At 33.1% G+C, this 17,549-nt stretch overlaps 1 long non-coding RNA gene across 1 annotated transcript; it reads right to left on the reverse strand.

Moving 5' to 3' along the window:
- Nucleotides 1–2,348: 2,348 nt before the first annotated feature.
- On the reverse strand, nt 2,349–12,041 carry LOC116421744. The gene is made up of 2 exons (XR_004232247.1): nt 11,483–12,041; nt 2,349–2,401 (listed from the first exon to the last, which is right to left on the reverse strand). It is a non-coding gene; the product is annotated as an uncharacterized LOC116421744 (long non-coding RNA).
- Between the last annotated feature and the right edge of the window lie 5,508 nt (nt 12,042–17,549).

Here is a 17,549-nt window from a genome sequence, read left to right on the forward strand (position 1 = left end):
TTTACTCAGGATTTATAGTTATATAAGATAGGTATGCAAATCAAACTTTTACTGATAATTATAAAAAAATTTATGACAATTCTTCGGTATACATGTAATTTTACCACTTGTTAAAGACAAATGACACGCTAATAAGATGCATGTGCTTGTTTATTTTTACTTAAATCTTGGGAGTATATTTGATACTGCAGGACACAGAGCATCTTCAATTTTTTTCAAAGTTGATATTTTGATCTTATAATCAATGCTGAAGACTGCTCTGCATAAATATGTAGTACAAAATGGCAGACGTATGTATGTTATCATTTCAGAAATTGTTGGAAATTCTGTGCTAATCTGATTTAACAGTCTTTTAGGAGACTCAATTTTTAAACCTGTGTCACTTAAAAATTTGGCAAATTTCTGTGACTGGCCACTTTCTTAAAGTGTTAGGGGAGTTTCTATAGCCTAATACCATACCCCTTCTCTATTATTCCTATATGTCCTTTCTTCTCTACACAAAATTAGCTTTTGGGATATTTCTGTGCTATTTGAGGTTACCTGACCCTAAGCACTTTGCTGTCACTTATCCAGGAATCCAAAATTCTATTGCCTCCTTTTTTTTTCTGTGTTCCCTAGTCCCTCCAGTAATGCCCTACTCCCACTAGGTCTATCCAATAAAATTGTTTTGTAACAAGTCAAAAACAAAAAACAAAACTTGGCAAATTCTTCTTGAACTTGTAATGGCAGATGACTAGTGTTTTTGATTTCAACTGAGTATAGTTTGTTAATCCTACTTAGTTTTTTAGAATTAAAATTTGAAGGAAAGTATTCCTGAAACTGTGTCTCTTGGCACTTCAATGATCAATTATAATTCTTACAATTAAATCTTTGGGAAGGTCATTTTCAATTATAAAATCATTTATAGTTGCAATGAAGCATTTTCCACCCTATTCTTCCATATGTTAACTTTTTAAGTAAAACTTTCAATTTTATCTTTTAACATAAATATATTACATTTTCCCCTTGAAGCAGCATGTTTAAATCATTTTTTTCAAAATTATATGAAGAATAAGTTTTGAAAACCATGTCATTATGAAAAAAATTAACAAGATCAGATTTTTGCTCAGTCAAAAATATAACAATTTCATTTTAAAAATTTCAATAGTCTGTTGAAATTTTGTCTTCTTGAGAGCTACTTTACCTCTGCATGTAATAAATTTTTGTAATCAGAGTTCATGTTTTTGAAGAGGTTTGAAAACAAATAACTATTAAAAGCATGACTTTTAATAAAATTAATGATAGTAATTGGTGATATATATTACCATATATATAATGATATAAACTGGTGATTTTTTTTTTTTTTTTAGCTATGAATGCCTCCTGATGGATCATGTAGTGAATAAAAGTGATATATTCGTTGCCAACAGCTTTAATTTTTACTACATATCCAGCATTCTCATTCATTATTGATCTAGCATGGTCTGTACAGACTCCAAAGCAATTTTTCTATTCTTAATCTTTATTTATGAAAATTTTATTGACTTTAATATACATATATCTTCTCTTGTGTGCCCTTCCAAAGGGAGACAAAACAATAATGTATGCTTCCTTCATATGTAAACATATCTTACATAAAGTAATACCTGTGCCATGTTAGAAATATCAGTTGTTTCATCTAACTAAATTGCAAACTTTGGGCTTTTCTTAAGCCTGGTAATAATCTGGTGGAATTGATTGTTATTGATTTCAGAAAATCTTTCGGAAACAGTTATCATCATCCCCATACTTTTTCTCATGAACTATTTCTGACATTTTAATAGTAGCAGGGAACATGAGATCTATTGCATAGAACTTTTTAGTTTTTCTAAATTAAATAAGGAGTTTCAAATAATAAAAGTAAATATTCTTTGTTAACTGTAATAAATTTCTCAAAACATTGTTTCTCTTTGAAGATTTTAAAAGTTGTTCAAAGTATTTCTTTGATTTGTTCAAGCACACTGCTTGCTTGGTATTAAGATGCTATTTTGGTTTGGCTAGTTTCATACAAAACTTCCTTATAAACTAAGCAAAGAGATTTTTCCATGCCATCTTCATCATTAGACATAAACTCATATCGCAAAAATGATTGAACATGCTTTTTTTCCTTCTCAGTTTGGGTGTACTATAGTTGTTGGCAAAGATTCTGCTTCATTGTCATCAGTATTTTTATCTTTTTGTCTAAATTTCACCACTTAACACCAAAAAATATTTTCTTCCCAAGATATAAATGTTGCTAATAATTTCTCAAATAAATACAAGCTTTACTTTATGAAATTACATTTGTTTGTGCTTAATTTAAAAAATTAATATTCACATTTATATATACATACAACCGGGATGGTGGAGGAATATTTCTCTTGCTGCAATTAAACACTTATTTCTGTAAAAGAAGGAGAAAACAGAATGTAAAAAATCAAACATTCTAATATAATACTATCCAAAGATATACTAATTTGATTCTTAAATGATGGTAGGAAAATATTGTTTTTGTTTTCCATAATTACTGTGTTTCTCTAAGAGCAGAAAATTTTGTATGTACAAACAGTAAAAAACCACTAATTCATAACAAAATAGTCTTGAATCTGAGTCAAGATGTTTCTGGAAGCATCCATTGGCAATGTGTGTAATGATGGTATGCGCAGTACAAAGTGTGCATGTTATATGTTCAGAACCAAGGCTACATACAGTGAGGTCATACAATGCAATACAGGCAAGTTCTGCCAAACACCTTGGCTTCATTAAATGTTTGGCTTTGAATTAATTTTTGGTCATTCAGAAACTTTTTAGTATGCCAAATGTTTTATGACCCCCACATTCAGTTACATGGCCCGCAAAATAAACAGAGGGAAGGGACTAGAGGGGTTGGGAACAACTTCTATAAGAGATAGGATTTATTTGGGGTTTTAAGGAAGCCAAATAAGTAAGTAGCAGAGTGGAGGAAGAACAACATTCCAGGCATGGAGGACAGTCAAAGAAAATGTCTTGAGCCCAAAGAAGATTGTTTTATTTGAAGAACAGGAAAAAGGCTAGTATTGTTGGCTGGAAATAGCAGAGAATAAGGTGTAAGAAAATCAAAGGTAGGACTTTGAATAAGTAAAGGACTTTGAATGATAAACAGAACATTTTTTATTTTATCTTAAAGGTCATAGGGAGTCTCTGGAGTTTATTATGTGGTGTGTGTGTGTGTGTGTGTGTGTGTGTGTGTGTATGTGTGTGTATGGTAACTTGGGAACTGATGAGGTTGTGAAGGAAAGTGAAAAGAAGGAAGAGAAAAAGGCTCAGGATAAGGTCCTGTGGAATACCTATAGTTAGGGGGCATGACCCATATGAGGTTCCAGCAAAAGATTAAATTTGATCAAAAAATATAGCCAATAATGTTACCAAAAAATGCCCTCCCACTTGAAAACAAGGGCTTCACCCTTCCATAGGTTACATCACCAGTGAGGAAGAGCACATATGTATAATATACATATAGCACATGCCTAAGAAATACGTACATAAGAATTCAAATGATCTAGGAAGATTGTATTAGGGCACCTATCAGGAACTGATCTGACCAGGGCTCATATATGGATTTAACAAATCAAAAAGAACTCGTGTGGCCAGGGACACATATAGTAGTTATATACAGAGACACATATGGCCAGGGTGGCATGGATGGGGGCAACTCATATTTTCAGTACTACTGAGTTGCCAGTGTGCTCTGAAGATGTACTACTTTGTCTTCTCTATTTTCTGTCTCATAATCTCTTGTGGGTCTCAGTAGTCTTGTGGTCATCAAGTAGTTCTTTGTTATCTGTTGAGTTTAAGTATTTTAGAGCTACGCATTGATCTTTATGTAGTACAGTAATTAGAAATTCCTTGAGAAAGGCAAATAGATACTTTCATTATATAGCTGTAATTGAGTTATCATAATCAACCAGAGATCTATCAAAATCCAGCAGAAGGAAATAGACTTAAAAGTTGTGTTTTGGATATACTAAGTTAGAGGTGCTTTTGGAGCATACAAGTAGAAATGTCTGCTAAGTAGATAATGATGTTGGACTGGAGCCTAGAAGAGAGATGATGGTTGAGATGAGGAAGGAAGGCAGGTTTAAAAATCATTTGTATAGAGTTTTATATAGAGTTTGTTAAATTCCAGAGCAGCTAAATGGTGTACTAGATAGAGCAATTGGCATGGAGTTAGGAAGAATCAACTTCCTGGATTCAAATCTGGCCTCAGATACTTACTAGCTATGTGACTCTGGGCATCATTTAAATCCATTTGTTTCAGTTTCCTAATCTTTAAAATGAGTTGGAGAAGGAAATGGCAAACCATTTTCTTGTGAAATTGGTTTTTTGCCAAGAAATTCAAAATGGAGTCACAAAAAGTCAGACATGACTGAAAATGACTGAACAACTATAAAATACATATGAAGTCATTTTCAGATTGGTTATGATCTGGAAAAAAAGGCAAGAAAAATTAAGAAAGGAAAAAAAATCTCCATAGGTTCCATATCCATAAGTTCCCCTCTCAAGTTCTTTGGAATTCTATTTTCCATCATGGCTGGACATTCACAGATCCAGTCAACAGTGGATTAGTGAACTTGCTTTATTTATTTATTTTTCCCACTCCAACATTTGCTTTTTACCTCTTTTTACTTCTCTAGATTACACTTCAGACTTTTTCTATCATGCTTCAGAAACCTCTTAATCCTAGAAACATCTTCATTCTTCACTGAAGTCCTGGAATTTACACACTTAAAATACCTTCTAATCTGCCGCCTTCCACTCTCCCCCCTCAATAGTAAAGAACTTCCATTTAAGGCACCTGATGTAGTCTCATTTTTTTTTTTTTTTTTGCCAATTAATAACACAAATCTTTTCTATTTAGCTGTGTGAGGTGTGAGGTACAACCTCAAAGTTGGAGTTAATTTGCATTTCTCTATTATAGCATTTTTTATATGAGATTCCCCTATCCATATATCTGAAATGTGATTTTTTTCTTATTCCTCTAATTTGTTTATGATATAACTTTTTATATATAAGCCATATACACCATATATGTATTTGGAGCTTTTCTTAGTATATGATGTAAGATGTTGCTTTAAACCTAATTTCTGCCAAATTTTCATTGAAGTTTTCCAATGGTTTTTGTTAAATAGTGAATCTTTCCCCTGATAACTTCAATATTTGGGTTTGCTAGACACTATATTATTGTGTTTTTTATTCTTCTGTATTTTGTATATTAAATCTGTTCCACTAACTGACCCCTCTCCTTTTCTTAAGCAGTACTCATTTTTTTTTAAACAGTTGCTATTTAGTAGTCATTTTGATATTTGGTATTGATACCTCCTCTCCCCATTCTTTCCCATTCCCCTCCCCCATTTTTTTTCCTTTTAAGATTCTTGATCTCATATTCCTTATAAGAATTACATTTTTTCCTAGCTCTATAAAATACCCTTTTAAGAGTTTGGCAGAACACTGAATAAATATATTAATTTAGTTACTATTGTCAATTCTATTATATTGGCTTGACCTACCAATGAGCATTAATGTTTCTACAATTAGCCGACTTGCTAAGATTTTAAAATTTTGCATCAACATTATATGTACCAATTTATTTTTTTCCTCTGCTTTATCTCTCCCAGATTTAAATGTCAAAAACATCTTTATAAATCTAAGAAAAAGATTGAAAATGCCTTCTTATATTATTGTAAACAATTTCTATACTGCTGGAATAGTTTTTTGAATGTTTGATAGAATTCTTTTGTGAATGCTTATGATCCTAGAGTTTTTTTTCTTTGTAAGTTCATTTATGGATTGTTCAATTTTTTTCTGATATTAGGGTTCTTTAGACATTTTATTTTCTCTTTTGTTAATTTAGGGTTTTTTTATTTTATAGTCATTTATTTCCTCTAAGTTATCAATTTTCCTGGCAAATAGTTGGGCAAAACTACTTCTTATAATTTCTTTTATTTTCTCATCAATTGGTGTCATTTCTCTTTCTTCCATTTTTGATATCAAAAACCAATATGTTGCTCACAAGAAACACTTGAAACACAGATTCACACAGCTAAAATAAGGGGCTATAATAAAATTTATGCTTCAGCTGAATTCAGAAAACAATAGTAGCAATCATGATTTCAGATAAGGTTACTCTAAATATAAAAGAGAAAAAGCTAAAAGCAGCATAGATATATCATTATCAATATGTATATATTCTAGGTATCTAATAACACAGGGATTTGTGTTATTATTTATATATTATTATCTGTGTTATTATCTAATAATAATAAGTATTAGGTGTCTGACAGATTTGAACTCAGGTTCCCTTGGCTTCAGAGCTGATGCTCTATCCACTGCATTATCCAGCTGCCCCTACTCTGTCTTTTAAAAACAGGCTGTTTATCTATTTCTTTAGTTTTTTTTTTTTTTAACCAGCTCCCTAGTTTTATCTATCAATTCAATGATGTTTTTGCTTCATTTTATTAATCACGTCCTTATTTTCCAGGATTTCTACTTTGTTATTTATTTGGAGATTTTTGATTTATTATTTAAAGTTTTTAAGTTGAATTATAAATTTATCAGTTTGTTCTTTTTTTTTATCTTTTGTGGATGAAAACATTTAGAAATATAACTTTCCTTTTGTAGACATGCTTTAGCTGAATCCCCTTAGTTTTGGCATTATTTGCTTTGAGGACATTTTCTATTGATTCTACAATTTTTTTCTTTGACACACAAATTCTCTGGAACTCTTGAATTTCCCATTGCTTTTAAATTCTTATATTAAGTGTTCTTTATTAAACATTATATTTATTTAATTATAATCAGTAATTAATATTTAATATTTCTGATTTTCTATATTGTTTTGGTGAAGTCTTTATGTCACATGGCCATTTTTTGAAGTGCAAAATAGTGAAGAGGTATGCAAAATTCTTTCTGCTCTCATCCTGGAATTGCTAGGCTTAAATTGCCCCTTTTAACTTTTCTAAAGTTCTATTTAAGTTTACTTTTTTCTTCTTTTTAAAAAAATTAATTTGCCTATGTTTGAAAGGGGTATGTTGAGGTCACAATTATAGTTTTCCTATTTTCCCCTCTAATTCAATTAGATTTTCATTTAAATACTTAGATATTATGTTATTAGATGCCTAGAAAACATCCACATTGATAATGATTTAACCATGCTGCTTTTAGCTTCTTATCATGTGTACTTAACATAGACTTATCTAAGATCATGATTGCTATCATTGCTTTTTTGAATTCAGCCAAAGCATAGATTTTATTATAGCCCTTTATTTTAGCTGTGTGAATCTTTGTGTTTCAAGTTTTTCTTGTGAACAACATGTTGTTGGTTTCTGTAATCCATATCCTCTTTTACGGGTGAGTTCATCCCATTCACATTTATGACTTAATTGTGTTATTCCCTTCTTTTCTGTGTTCTTGTGCTTATTTATTACCTCTCTTTACATTCTTTATTCTATAAAGAGGGTGGTAGAAGAGAGGAAGCTTAGCTGACATGCAATGTCATAATGACACAACTTCCTCTTATAGATCGTTTCTCCTTACTCCTTACTCCACTTCTGATCCAAGGTTCTTATTCTGTCTTCCTTTCTTTGTAATCTTCCCTTCACATTCCTCCTTCCAACATTTGAGATTACATTAAGTTATGACTGTCATTTTACCTATTCTATCTCTCCCCACTTGTTAGACCCTTCTATGTCCCTCCCTTGTCCATTTCCTACTTTACTTTTGAGTTTAATCATTTAATGCATTTCTATATCAATCTCTGTGTATGTGTGTGTGTGTGTGTGTGTATTCAATTTTTATCTAATTCAGATAAAATGAGTTCATGGCATACCTGTTCATCCCTGTTCTCTCATCTATATACTTGTAGTGTGTACTAATAATTTCTTTTTGTCCTCCTTTTCTCCTCAGTTCCCTGTCTCTTCTGTTTTTTCTTTTAAGACAAAACCAAAATTATTCTCAGAGCCTCAGTCATTTTAACTTTTACCTCTGATCTTTAAAGATATTAAGCTTCTGTGGCTTAATTTACCAGATCTAAAACTGTTAGAATCCTTACAAAGTGATAAGTCAATTGCCTAATTTAGCATGGTACTTAGCAAATTCTCTAGCTCACTAATGTATTTAAGTACTCATTGGAGTTCACACTTTTGGGAGATTCACAAGTCATTATTTAGTAGGAGATTCACAAGTCAGAAACCCGCAATCCCACTCTCTCAGAGGAGGAGTCAACCTTTGTGTTCACACCTTTAAGAGATCATATATAAGAAGCTCTTGGAGCTTCAGTCAGTTAGTTAGTTCGGAAGATTGACAGAGAGGAGAGCACTCTGGGAGATACAGAAGCCCACTCTAAGAGGCAAAGTCAGATTCATTACATTTTCCACCTTTGTGCTGGCTGGAGGCTGAAGGACAAACCTTTGGATTTGGAGACATTTGGAGGGAGCTCTTAGAACCAAGGACAGAGAGATAGGCCTCTAAGAAAGCTACGTGGGCCCAAGGAAAGAGATAAGACTTGGAAGGAGAAAATAAACGTTTGGATTTTATTAGCTGGCTATATTTGAAGTGATTATTACTTGGAACTGAAACTAAGGCTGCCTCCAGAAAACCTTCCTAAGAAACCTGCTCACAGAGAACCATTATATATTATAAAAAAGAAGAGAACACCACATAAAACTATATTATAAAGTAGTGATCATCAAAACCATTTGGTATAGGCTAAGAAATAGACTAGTTGATCAGTGGTATAGGTAAGGTTCACAGGACAAAATAGTTACTAACTATAGCAATCTAGTGTTTGACAAACTCAAAGACTTCAGCCTTTGGGATAAGAATTCACTATTTGACAAAAACTGCTGGGAAAATTGGAAACTAGTATGGCAGAAACTAGCCATTGGTCCACACTTAACAGTGTATACCAAGATAAGGTCAAAATGGGTTCATGATCTAGGCATAAAGAATGATATTATAAATAAATTAGAGGAACATAGGATAGTATATCTCTCAGACCTGTGGAGAAGGAAGGAATTTGTAAACAAAGAAGAATTGTAGATCGTTATTGATCACAAAATAGATAATTTTGATTTTATTACGTTAAAAAGTTTTTGTACAAACAAAACTAATACAGATAAGATAGAAGGGAAGCAATAAACTGGGAAAACATTTTTACATTCAAAGGTTCTGATAAAGGTCTCATTTCCAAAATATATAGAGAACTAACTCAAATTTATAAGAAATCAAGCCATTCTCCAGTTGATAAATGGTCAAAGGATATGAACAGACAATTCAGACAAAGAAATTGAAACTATTTCTAGTCATATGAAAAGGTGCTCCAAATCACTATTGTTCAGAGAAAAGCGAATTAAGATGACTCTGAGATACCACTACACACCTCTCAGGTTGGTTAAGATGACAGGAAAAGATAATGATGAATATTGGAAGGGATGTGAGAAAACTGGGACGCTGATACATTGTTGGTAGAGTTGTAAATGGAGGTAAGGTTACAAAACAGGCTGCTGGCTTTTCCTTATGATTATGTTTATGGGGTTTCTATTTGATATAAATTATTTTGGCTGTCAATTTTTATAATAATGGAGAGTCCTTGTATTTGTTATATTTGTAACAATATTTTTATACATTTATATATACATATATATTTGTGTATATATAGATATACAAATATAATTTATACAATTATTGTAACAATAATTATCTTCAGTATGAATTCTCTTAAGTTGATCAAGGATCCCTGAGTAGTCTGAAGGCCTTTCCACATTCATTACATTACAGAATTTCTTTTTAATATGGACTATCAATTTTGCTTGAATGCATATTTACTATAAGCCTTCCTACATTAACTGTATTCATAGTGTTTCTTCTCTACACAGACTTTTGGATACCCAATTAAGTTACATATCATATTCATAGCATCTTTTGTTCAAACTTCGTGTTCTGTAATAAGCATTGGGTTCAAACTAAATTCATTTTGCCCAGGCATCTTTTAAGATAATGAAAAACTATTATCAGTCTCAGACATGTTTTTCTTGATATTTTGCTGTCACTCAAACTAGTCATCACATTTTCAGACTAAACTTAGTGTATCAACTATCTCCCTTTTGAATCTTTCCATTATTGCTTTCTGTGATGATTTTTCTTTAGAAATATGTTGCTTCAGATTTAACCTTTTGGTTTTAACACCTGGCCTTCCAATCTGAAAGAAAAAAAACCCCAGGCAACTCTGTCCTGTTGCTTGTGTTACAAATAAGAAAATTACTCAATCTAGAAAAAAAAAAAGTAAAAATGATAATGGGTATAACACCAAGGTGGTTTTGGAAACTTTTAAATATGACCTTGAGATTTAGGAAATGAAAATCTGAGAAATGGAAAGAGAGATAAGGAGCAGTGAGAAGGGAACACAAATAGTTTAATAGAAGCTGATATAATATGCAAAGTAAGCACAGAAATGGAGACAAGCCCATCCAGGAGAATCTGAAAGTGAGAATTGACTGTTGGATAGACAAAAAAGAAATTATGTAACTTAAGGAAAATAACAGGAATGTGAGAAACAGCCTGGGACCAGAATTCAGGGTTTTATCACCTCATGTTTCAATTACTGTAATAGGACTTAACTAATCTCTTGGGTTCTTTGTTTTATTGCTTCCAAGTAATGCTATATACTGATATCAAATGAATTCTTTATAACATTTTTTGTTTCTATAAAAATACCCTACAAATCATAATCAGAGTCTTTCTATAACTACACTGAATCTATCTCTATTATGTTATGTACTCCCTGTATCTCTATTCATATAAGACCAGAATTGTCCATATTCAGTAGAAATTCTAAAGGAACTAGGGGAAAAAATTGGTTTCCCATGATTAATATTTATTACTATGTTCTTGAGCACTGGCATTTCTTTTGTTCTCCTGAAATTACTGGATTGTGGGCACTACAGATTAATTTGTCTATACCCTGATAGGAGACTTTACAATTCTTAGATCTTAAGAAAGTCTCAGATTTTTGCTAAATGTAGAGGCCCCAAACTCTGGTATCCTGGTGTTGCTCTCCCAGTAAAGTCCTGAGCCTCCTCTGATCAATACTGACTCTTTCCACTTATGTCCCCATGTGACAATATTTCCTTACTGAAAATCAGAAGATACTTTCCTACTGCCTACAAAATCCTCTAAAATCTATCCCTGTGATTTTCTTATTCAATATTACTCCATCAACAGGCATGCTCCATGTTAGTGGTTGGTTTCCTAGACTAAAGGAGGGCAGTGAAGAGATGGGAGTTATTGGGCAGGTCATGAATGATGATTCAGCAAAGGAAACTGAGGAACAGGCAGGCAGGAAAAAAACCAATACAGGGTAGTGTCTTAAAACCTGAGAAAAGAGAGATAGTTATCAAAAGATGATCATGTGTCAACTGCTTAAAAAAAAAGTTGTTTTCTTCTTACTCACTTGGACAAGTACCTCTTGGGATTTGTCTTTTTACTATTCAAAACTTTCTTCTTTGTTCCAACTGGGATAACACATCTGGATTGGAAATTAAATATCCTGTTCATATGAAAAGAAAAAGGACTTGGGTTTCTGTGCTGGGGACAAAGACCCATCCTTGAAATCCCCAAATCCTTATTTTTCAGGATCTTAGAAGGAGGAACTACATATTACATCAAAGGTTGGACAAGTCCCAATTTCATTTTTTTACAGAATGCAGAACTTTCATCTATAAACAAGAGCAAAAGAACCTTATTTCTGTGTCCCAAAGGGATTAGGAATATATGAAAATTGAACTTCAAGTTCCTATGCAAAAGAGACACCAGAAGTTCCATAATTTTTAATGACTAAGGAAATGAAACACATTCCAAAAATTGGATGGATGCTAAGCACACAAGAATGCCACACTTACCCAATAAGACCAGATTCCTAGAATTCATCAGGATTATTTTCCTGAGTGGATTTCTTTGACAAAGAGAAGATCTAACTCAGTTTCAATTGATCAACAATGGACACAAGCAGCTACACCCAAAGAAAGAACACTGGGAAATGAATGTAAACTGCTTGCATTTTCGTTTTTCTTCCCGGGTTATTTTTACCTTCTGAATCCAATTCTTCCTGTGCAACAAGAGAACTGTTCAGTTCTGCACACATATATTGTATCTAGGATATACTATGACATATTTAACATGTATGGGACTGCTTGCCATCTGGGGGAGGGGGTGGAGGGAGGGAGGGGAAAAGTCGGAACAGAAGTGAGTGCAAGGGATAATGTTGTAAAAAAATTAGCCGGGCATGGGCTCTGCCAAAAAAAAAAAAAAAAAAAAAAAAAAGCGGCTTATTTTCCTGTACAGGTATATTTCATTTCAAGATACAGCTGGCCCATTCTCTCCTGAGTGAAATCTGTAGCTACAATCTTGAATTTCAGTGATTTCTGAAATGCCAAACATATTCATACTCAACTTTGGACCATCTATTGATATGTCTTTAGTGAAAGTTAGCAGCATCAAAAGGTATATGGTTTGATAATATTCAGGGACCTGGGTGTGTCAAGTAAAGTAAATTTTAATTTTCTATTCTATTCTGTTATGTCATCTCTGTTTCTGATTATATGAGCCAAAAATAAATATGAATCATAGTAAATGTTCTTGAAGGACACACATTTTTGCCTGGAAAACATGCCCCTTAGAGAAACAAGATATTATCTAGTAAAGTGCCACATTGTGTAGTAAGATATTAAGTACACATGAATTTTGGTGGCAGATAAGAACTTGACAAGAATTATAGAACCTTAAAGTTGGAAGGGACTTTGAAGGTAATCTACAGCAATATTTATGTCAAAGAAGGAATATTTTCGATATTTTTCCCTAAGTAATAGTATATCCATTCAACCTCTCCTTAGACATTTCCAGTGAAGTAACTCCTTTATGAAGCAGTCCAAGTCATTTTTATGCCTCTCAAAATGTAAAAAGTTCTATTATTGAGTTGCAATTGTCCTTTCTGTAACTTCCATCCATCATTTCTAGTTTTCTTTTCTGCAATTACAAAGCATAAGTAAAACTCATTTTTTGTAAAACAGCTCTTTAGATATTTGAGAAAAATTTATATATTTTTGCCTAAATCTCCTTTTCCTAGTTTAAACATTCCAATTCTTTCAACCATTTCATGATCTATTTTTCATGACAGTCACCTTCTTATTAGATACATCTTTATGTATCAATTGAAATATGGCAAGCAGAACTGAATGTGACATTCTAGATATAACTTAACCAATGAACAATACACTGGGCCTTCTATCTCTCTTACTCTGGACACAATGGTTAACTATTAATAACACTTGATATTACATTATTGAAATTTATGGTAATCATAATCTGTGTATTGTTCATTGGTTAAGTTATATCTAGACTGTCACGTTCATAATACCTCCTAAGAAACTTGTATTTGAATAACTTATAAAAGATAGGGTAGCCACTCAGGACAACTAATCCTGTTAATATCCACCTTGTTCACAGAAGGTGTGATATTTAGATCACTTATAGTACAAATCTCTCCAGAAACTCATACTAGCAGTACTTGCTTTACTAAGAATCCTTATTGATTAAAATGAATACCAGTAATTTTGAGGTAATCTTCATTTAGGAGTGTCTCTAAGTGATCCCTCTTGTACCCAAGTATGACTACCTTGCTGACTTGCTATCAATGCATTAAAACAAACAGGAATAGTAGGAATTGTAGGAATACAAATAAGACCATTTAAAAGAATTCTTTGTCTAGACCTTGTGGTCTAGATTACCAAGGTCACATTTTTCTTCAGGCCCAAGGCAGCAAGGTTAGCTGTGCTTTGTACTGAGGCTAATTATAGACACTGTTGTTTGCATCTGCTATGAACTTCTGATTTTACCTTTTTGGGGGAGAAAGTTTAGGAATCGAAATCTCTACTAAGTTGGGTTTAGGAGTGAGGTGTATGACAAATTCTATTAAGCCCACAAACAAGCAGAAGACAGCAGTATGTTATGGGAATTTGAGTGCTAAGAAATGCAATTGGCCACACACCAGTATTATTTTACCATTTTAAGAATAAATTACTGGCAACTATATTTGATTCTTTCATAGAAGCTTACTTTGATAATATGATCATCTTTTCTCACTAAAAGCAAGTGAAATGATACAGGAAGTAACTCATTACATAGCACTTGATAGTTGGAAAGCATTTTTCTTACCACAATCTTGTAGTAGGGTTGGTATTGAGTAGTAGTATTTGAATTCTACAAATCAAGAAATAGACTCAGAACTTACATTATTAAGTGGTGGAGGTAATTGTATTATTACTATTTTTTTCATAAATTATAGTTTTTGAGGAACTTTATATCTAATCTACTGCATTTTCCCCCACTGCCCAGTTTTACAAACGAGAGCCAGAGAGGTGAGTTGAATGATTCGAGGGCCCACAAGCATAAATGAGAGAACTGGAATTCAGAACCTTAATTCTTTGATACAAAATTCAATGCTTTTTCCATTGTACCACGTTGCTTACTACAGTTCCATCCTGGGATACATAAACTACCAAATTAATCTAATTGACATCAAGGTAAATCAGGATTGGATCTCACTAGTCAAAGAATATTAGTGATTCATAGGCACTGCTAATTTCTATCTAAGGATATTTCTAACTTACTGGAGAGGCATACCAACCATTGGGCTTTACATAGAAAAGGCCTTTTAAGAGGGCTTTTAAAATTCTATTTGAGACCTCTTTTCACTCAAAAAAATTTTATGTGATTCTGGGTATACAGGTATGAAATAGGCATACAAATCAAACATCTGCTAATAAATCATAATTTTGCAACCTTCATATTCAGTTGAGATCCCAAACGGAATAGGAACTATAGTTTAAGAAGCTGGGTTCTAAGTTGTGAAAAATGAAGTTCCATAGGCTTGAAGTAGAGAAAACCTGGATTGGCATCTGACCTCTGATAAATACTGGCTATGTGGTTCTGAGAAAATTGCTTATACATTCAGTGCTCTAAGAAACTCTCTAAAACCATAAGTTTCAGAGAACATAAAGACCGAATTTGTAAAAGTTTACTTAACAGTATTACTTTATAACAATGAAACCATAAGTTCTATCCCTAATTTTTTTTTTTTTTTTATGATTTGTAGGTTCTCAGTTATAGGTAACTAACATCTACCTAATACTTTTCTCAAAGGTAATTTTACATTTGCTAAGAATATAGCTGAAAATCTCTGTCATAAAATTACATGGGATTACAAAAGATATAAACTATACACACACACACACACACACACACACACAGCATACACTATTGTGCTTTTTCACATATCTCATTAACTAGATAACAATCAGTCTTTTCCTCTGAAGCCAACTCCTTTTCACTTTGGCTTTTGTGGAGCCAAGTTACATCTCTCTCTAAAGAAGAAAATAAAATGAAACTACTTTTGATTTTGTGGCTCCTAAGATACTATCTATGTCATTGTTCTCTTATCTTTTACTCTTGATCCCTTTAAATAAGTGGTCTCCAGCAATTTCTTTCAACAGTTTCTTCTTGATTTGCTGTAATCTGCCCCCAATGTTCAATGCAAACAAATCTCTAGGTCATTGTCTTCTATGGAAAGCTCTTTTTGCAATATTCACTCTCAATACTTTGTGCTATTCTTTTTTTGTTCCTGTGAAACAATTATTCTTTTTTCCATTATTCATTAACCATTTTTCTTCTGCTTATTCCATCTTTTCTTCACCTGTAGTGGTCTTTAAAATTATTTCCAGGGAATAGCACAATTACATCCTTAGATCATAAACAGACTTAGTGATACCTATGCCTAGTCAAGAAGTGATGTTATAATCTTTGGAATGATGAATGTCATATTTGTTCCAATGATACGTCCTATTTTGTGACAAAGCCATCTTCCACATACACTTGTATACATGTATACAGCTTGTGATTATATATATGCATAGTTATACATATTCATGTACATTCTGTTTTATAATTTTTTATTTTTATTTTTGAGAGGTAATTGGGGTTAAATGAATTGCCCTGGATCACACAACTGGAAAGTGTTAAGTGTCTGAGGCCAGATTTGAACACAGGTCCTGACTCTAAAGCCAATGTTCTATCCATTGCACCATCCAGCTGCCCCTATATTTAACTTTTAAGTCTCATTATATTCATAAATAATTTGCAGTTACATGTCGTTTAGGTAGTTGACTTCCATACTTCATTGACACAAATGTATATATTTGCCTGATATTTTTATTCCTCTGCTGTTCAGTATTAATATGACCTATTAACTTATGTATGTGCCTATTTTTCTAAAACACAGAGGGCAGGGGTCCTCAAACTTTTTAAATAGGGGGCCAGTTCATTGTCCCTCAGACTGTTGGAGGGCCAGACTATAGTAAAACAAAAACTTTGTTTTGTGGGCCTTTAAATAAACTTCTTAGCCCTGGGTGAAGGGGGTAAATGTCCTCAGCTGCTGCATCTGGCTTGTGGGCTGTAGTTTGAGAACCCCTGCACAGAGGGAAAGAAGTTTCCTCTTAATGACAAGACTATTAGCATGGGCTTTGCAGTTCAGGCTGGAGGTTTTATGGAGCTTAACCAATTATCCCTGCAACAAATACTAGTTGTCTTATAATGGGTTATGCAACAAATTGGGATGAGGGTAGAGGTGAGATGGCCAGTTTTGCTCGTCAGCCTAAAAGCTGCATCATTCTTTTCCTTCACCATAAGCCCTTCCCCAGTTGGACAGGCATGATATGTGCAGCTTGCTGGAATTTCTTGACACTTGGGTGGCTATGTGGCTTAAGGGAACTCAAATCTCTGTGTATCCTTTCTCTTTCATTTCTGAGAAATGATTCATTCTTTGTAGTGAGTGTGCTAAATAGATCCTTTCCAAAGATCTTGAAAAAAATCTAGTCTCTTGGATCAATACATTATTCATTTCAGTTTATTGACTTCCAGAGAAGGTAGTTACTTTCTACAATTACAAGAGTATCTGTTTCAATCTTCAACTCTAATTACAAGAGTATCTGTTTTAATCTTCAACTCTACCCCAACCCTATCATCACTATCGTAAGAGTTATCAATATCCATGCTGATGACTTCTAAGACCACAGACTTTCAGGTTCTGGACCTTCTCTTATTTTTGCCTGCCTTCCTTTCACTTCACTTCAGTCACCCTCCAACTTGGGCATGACTTAAACTTCATCATCAGAAATATCACATCTCTAACATGATTACTTCTGAAATTTCCTTTAGGTCTCCTAAAATCTCTTTTATAAAATACCTCTCTTTATCATGATCTCTAGTTCTTGTACCTATTCTTCAAGTTCATTGATCTGTCATATATACCCATAAGAAATTAGAGGTAAGCATAACTAATGCAAGTAATTATAGCAAACACAGAACTTTAATGTGGACTTCCCTGATTTTGGTGCCTATTGTTTATAGGCAATGACTCTGAACAAAATGAATATCTCTATGCACTGAAATGATACATGGGAAGGACA

Source organism: Sarcophilus harrisii, chromosome 2 (assembly GCF_902635505.1).
Source record: "Sarcophilus harrisii chromosome 2, mSarHar1.11, whole genome shotgun sequence".
NCBI lineage: Eukaryota > Metazoa > Chordata > Mammalia > Dasyuromorphia > Dasyuridae > Sarcophilus > Sarcophilus harrisii.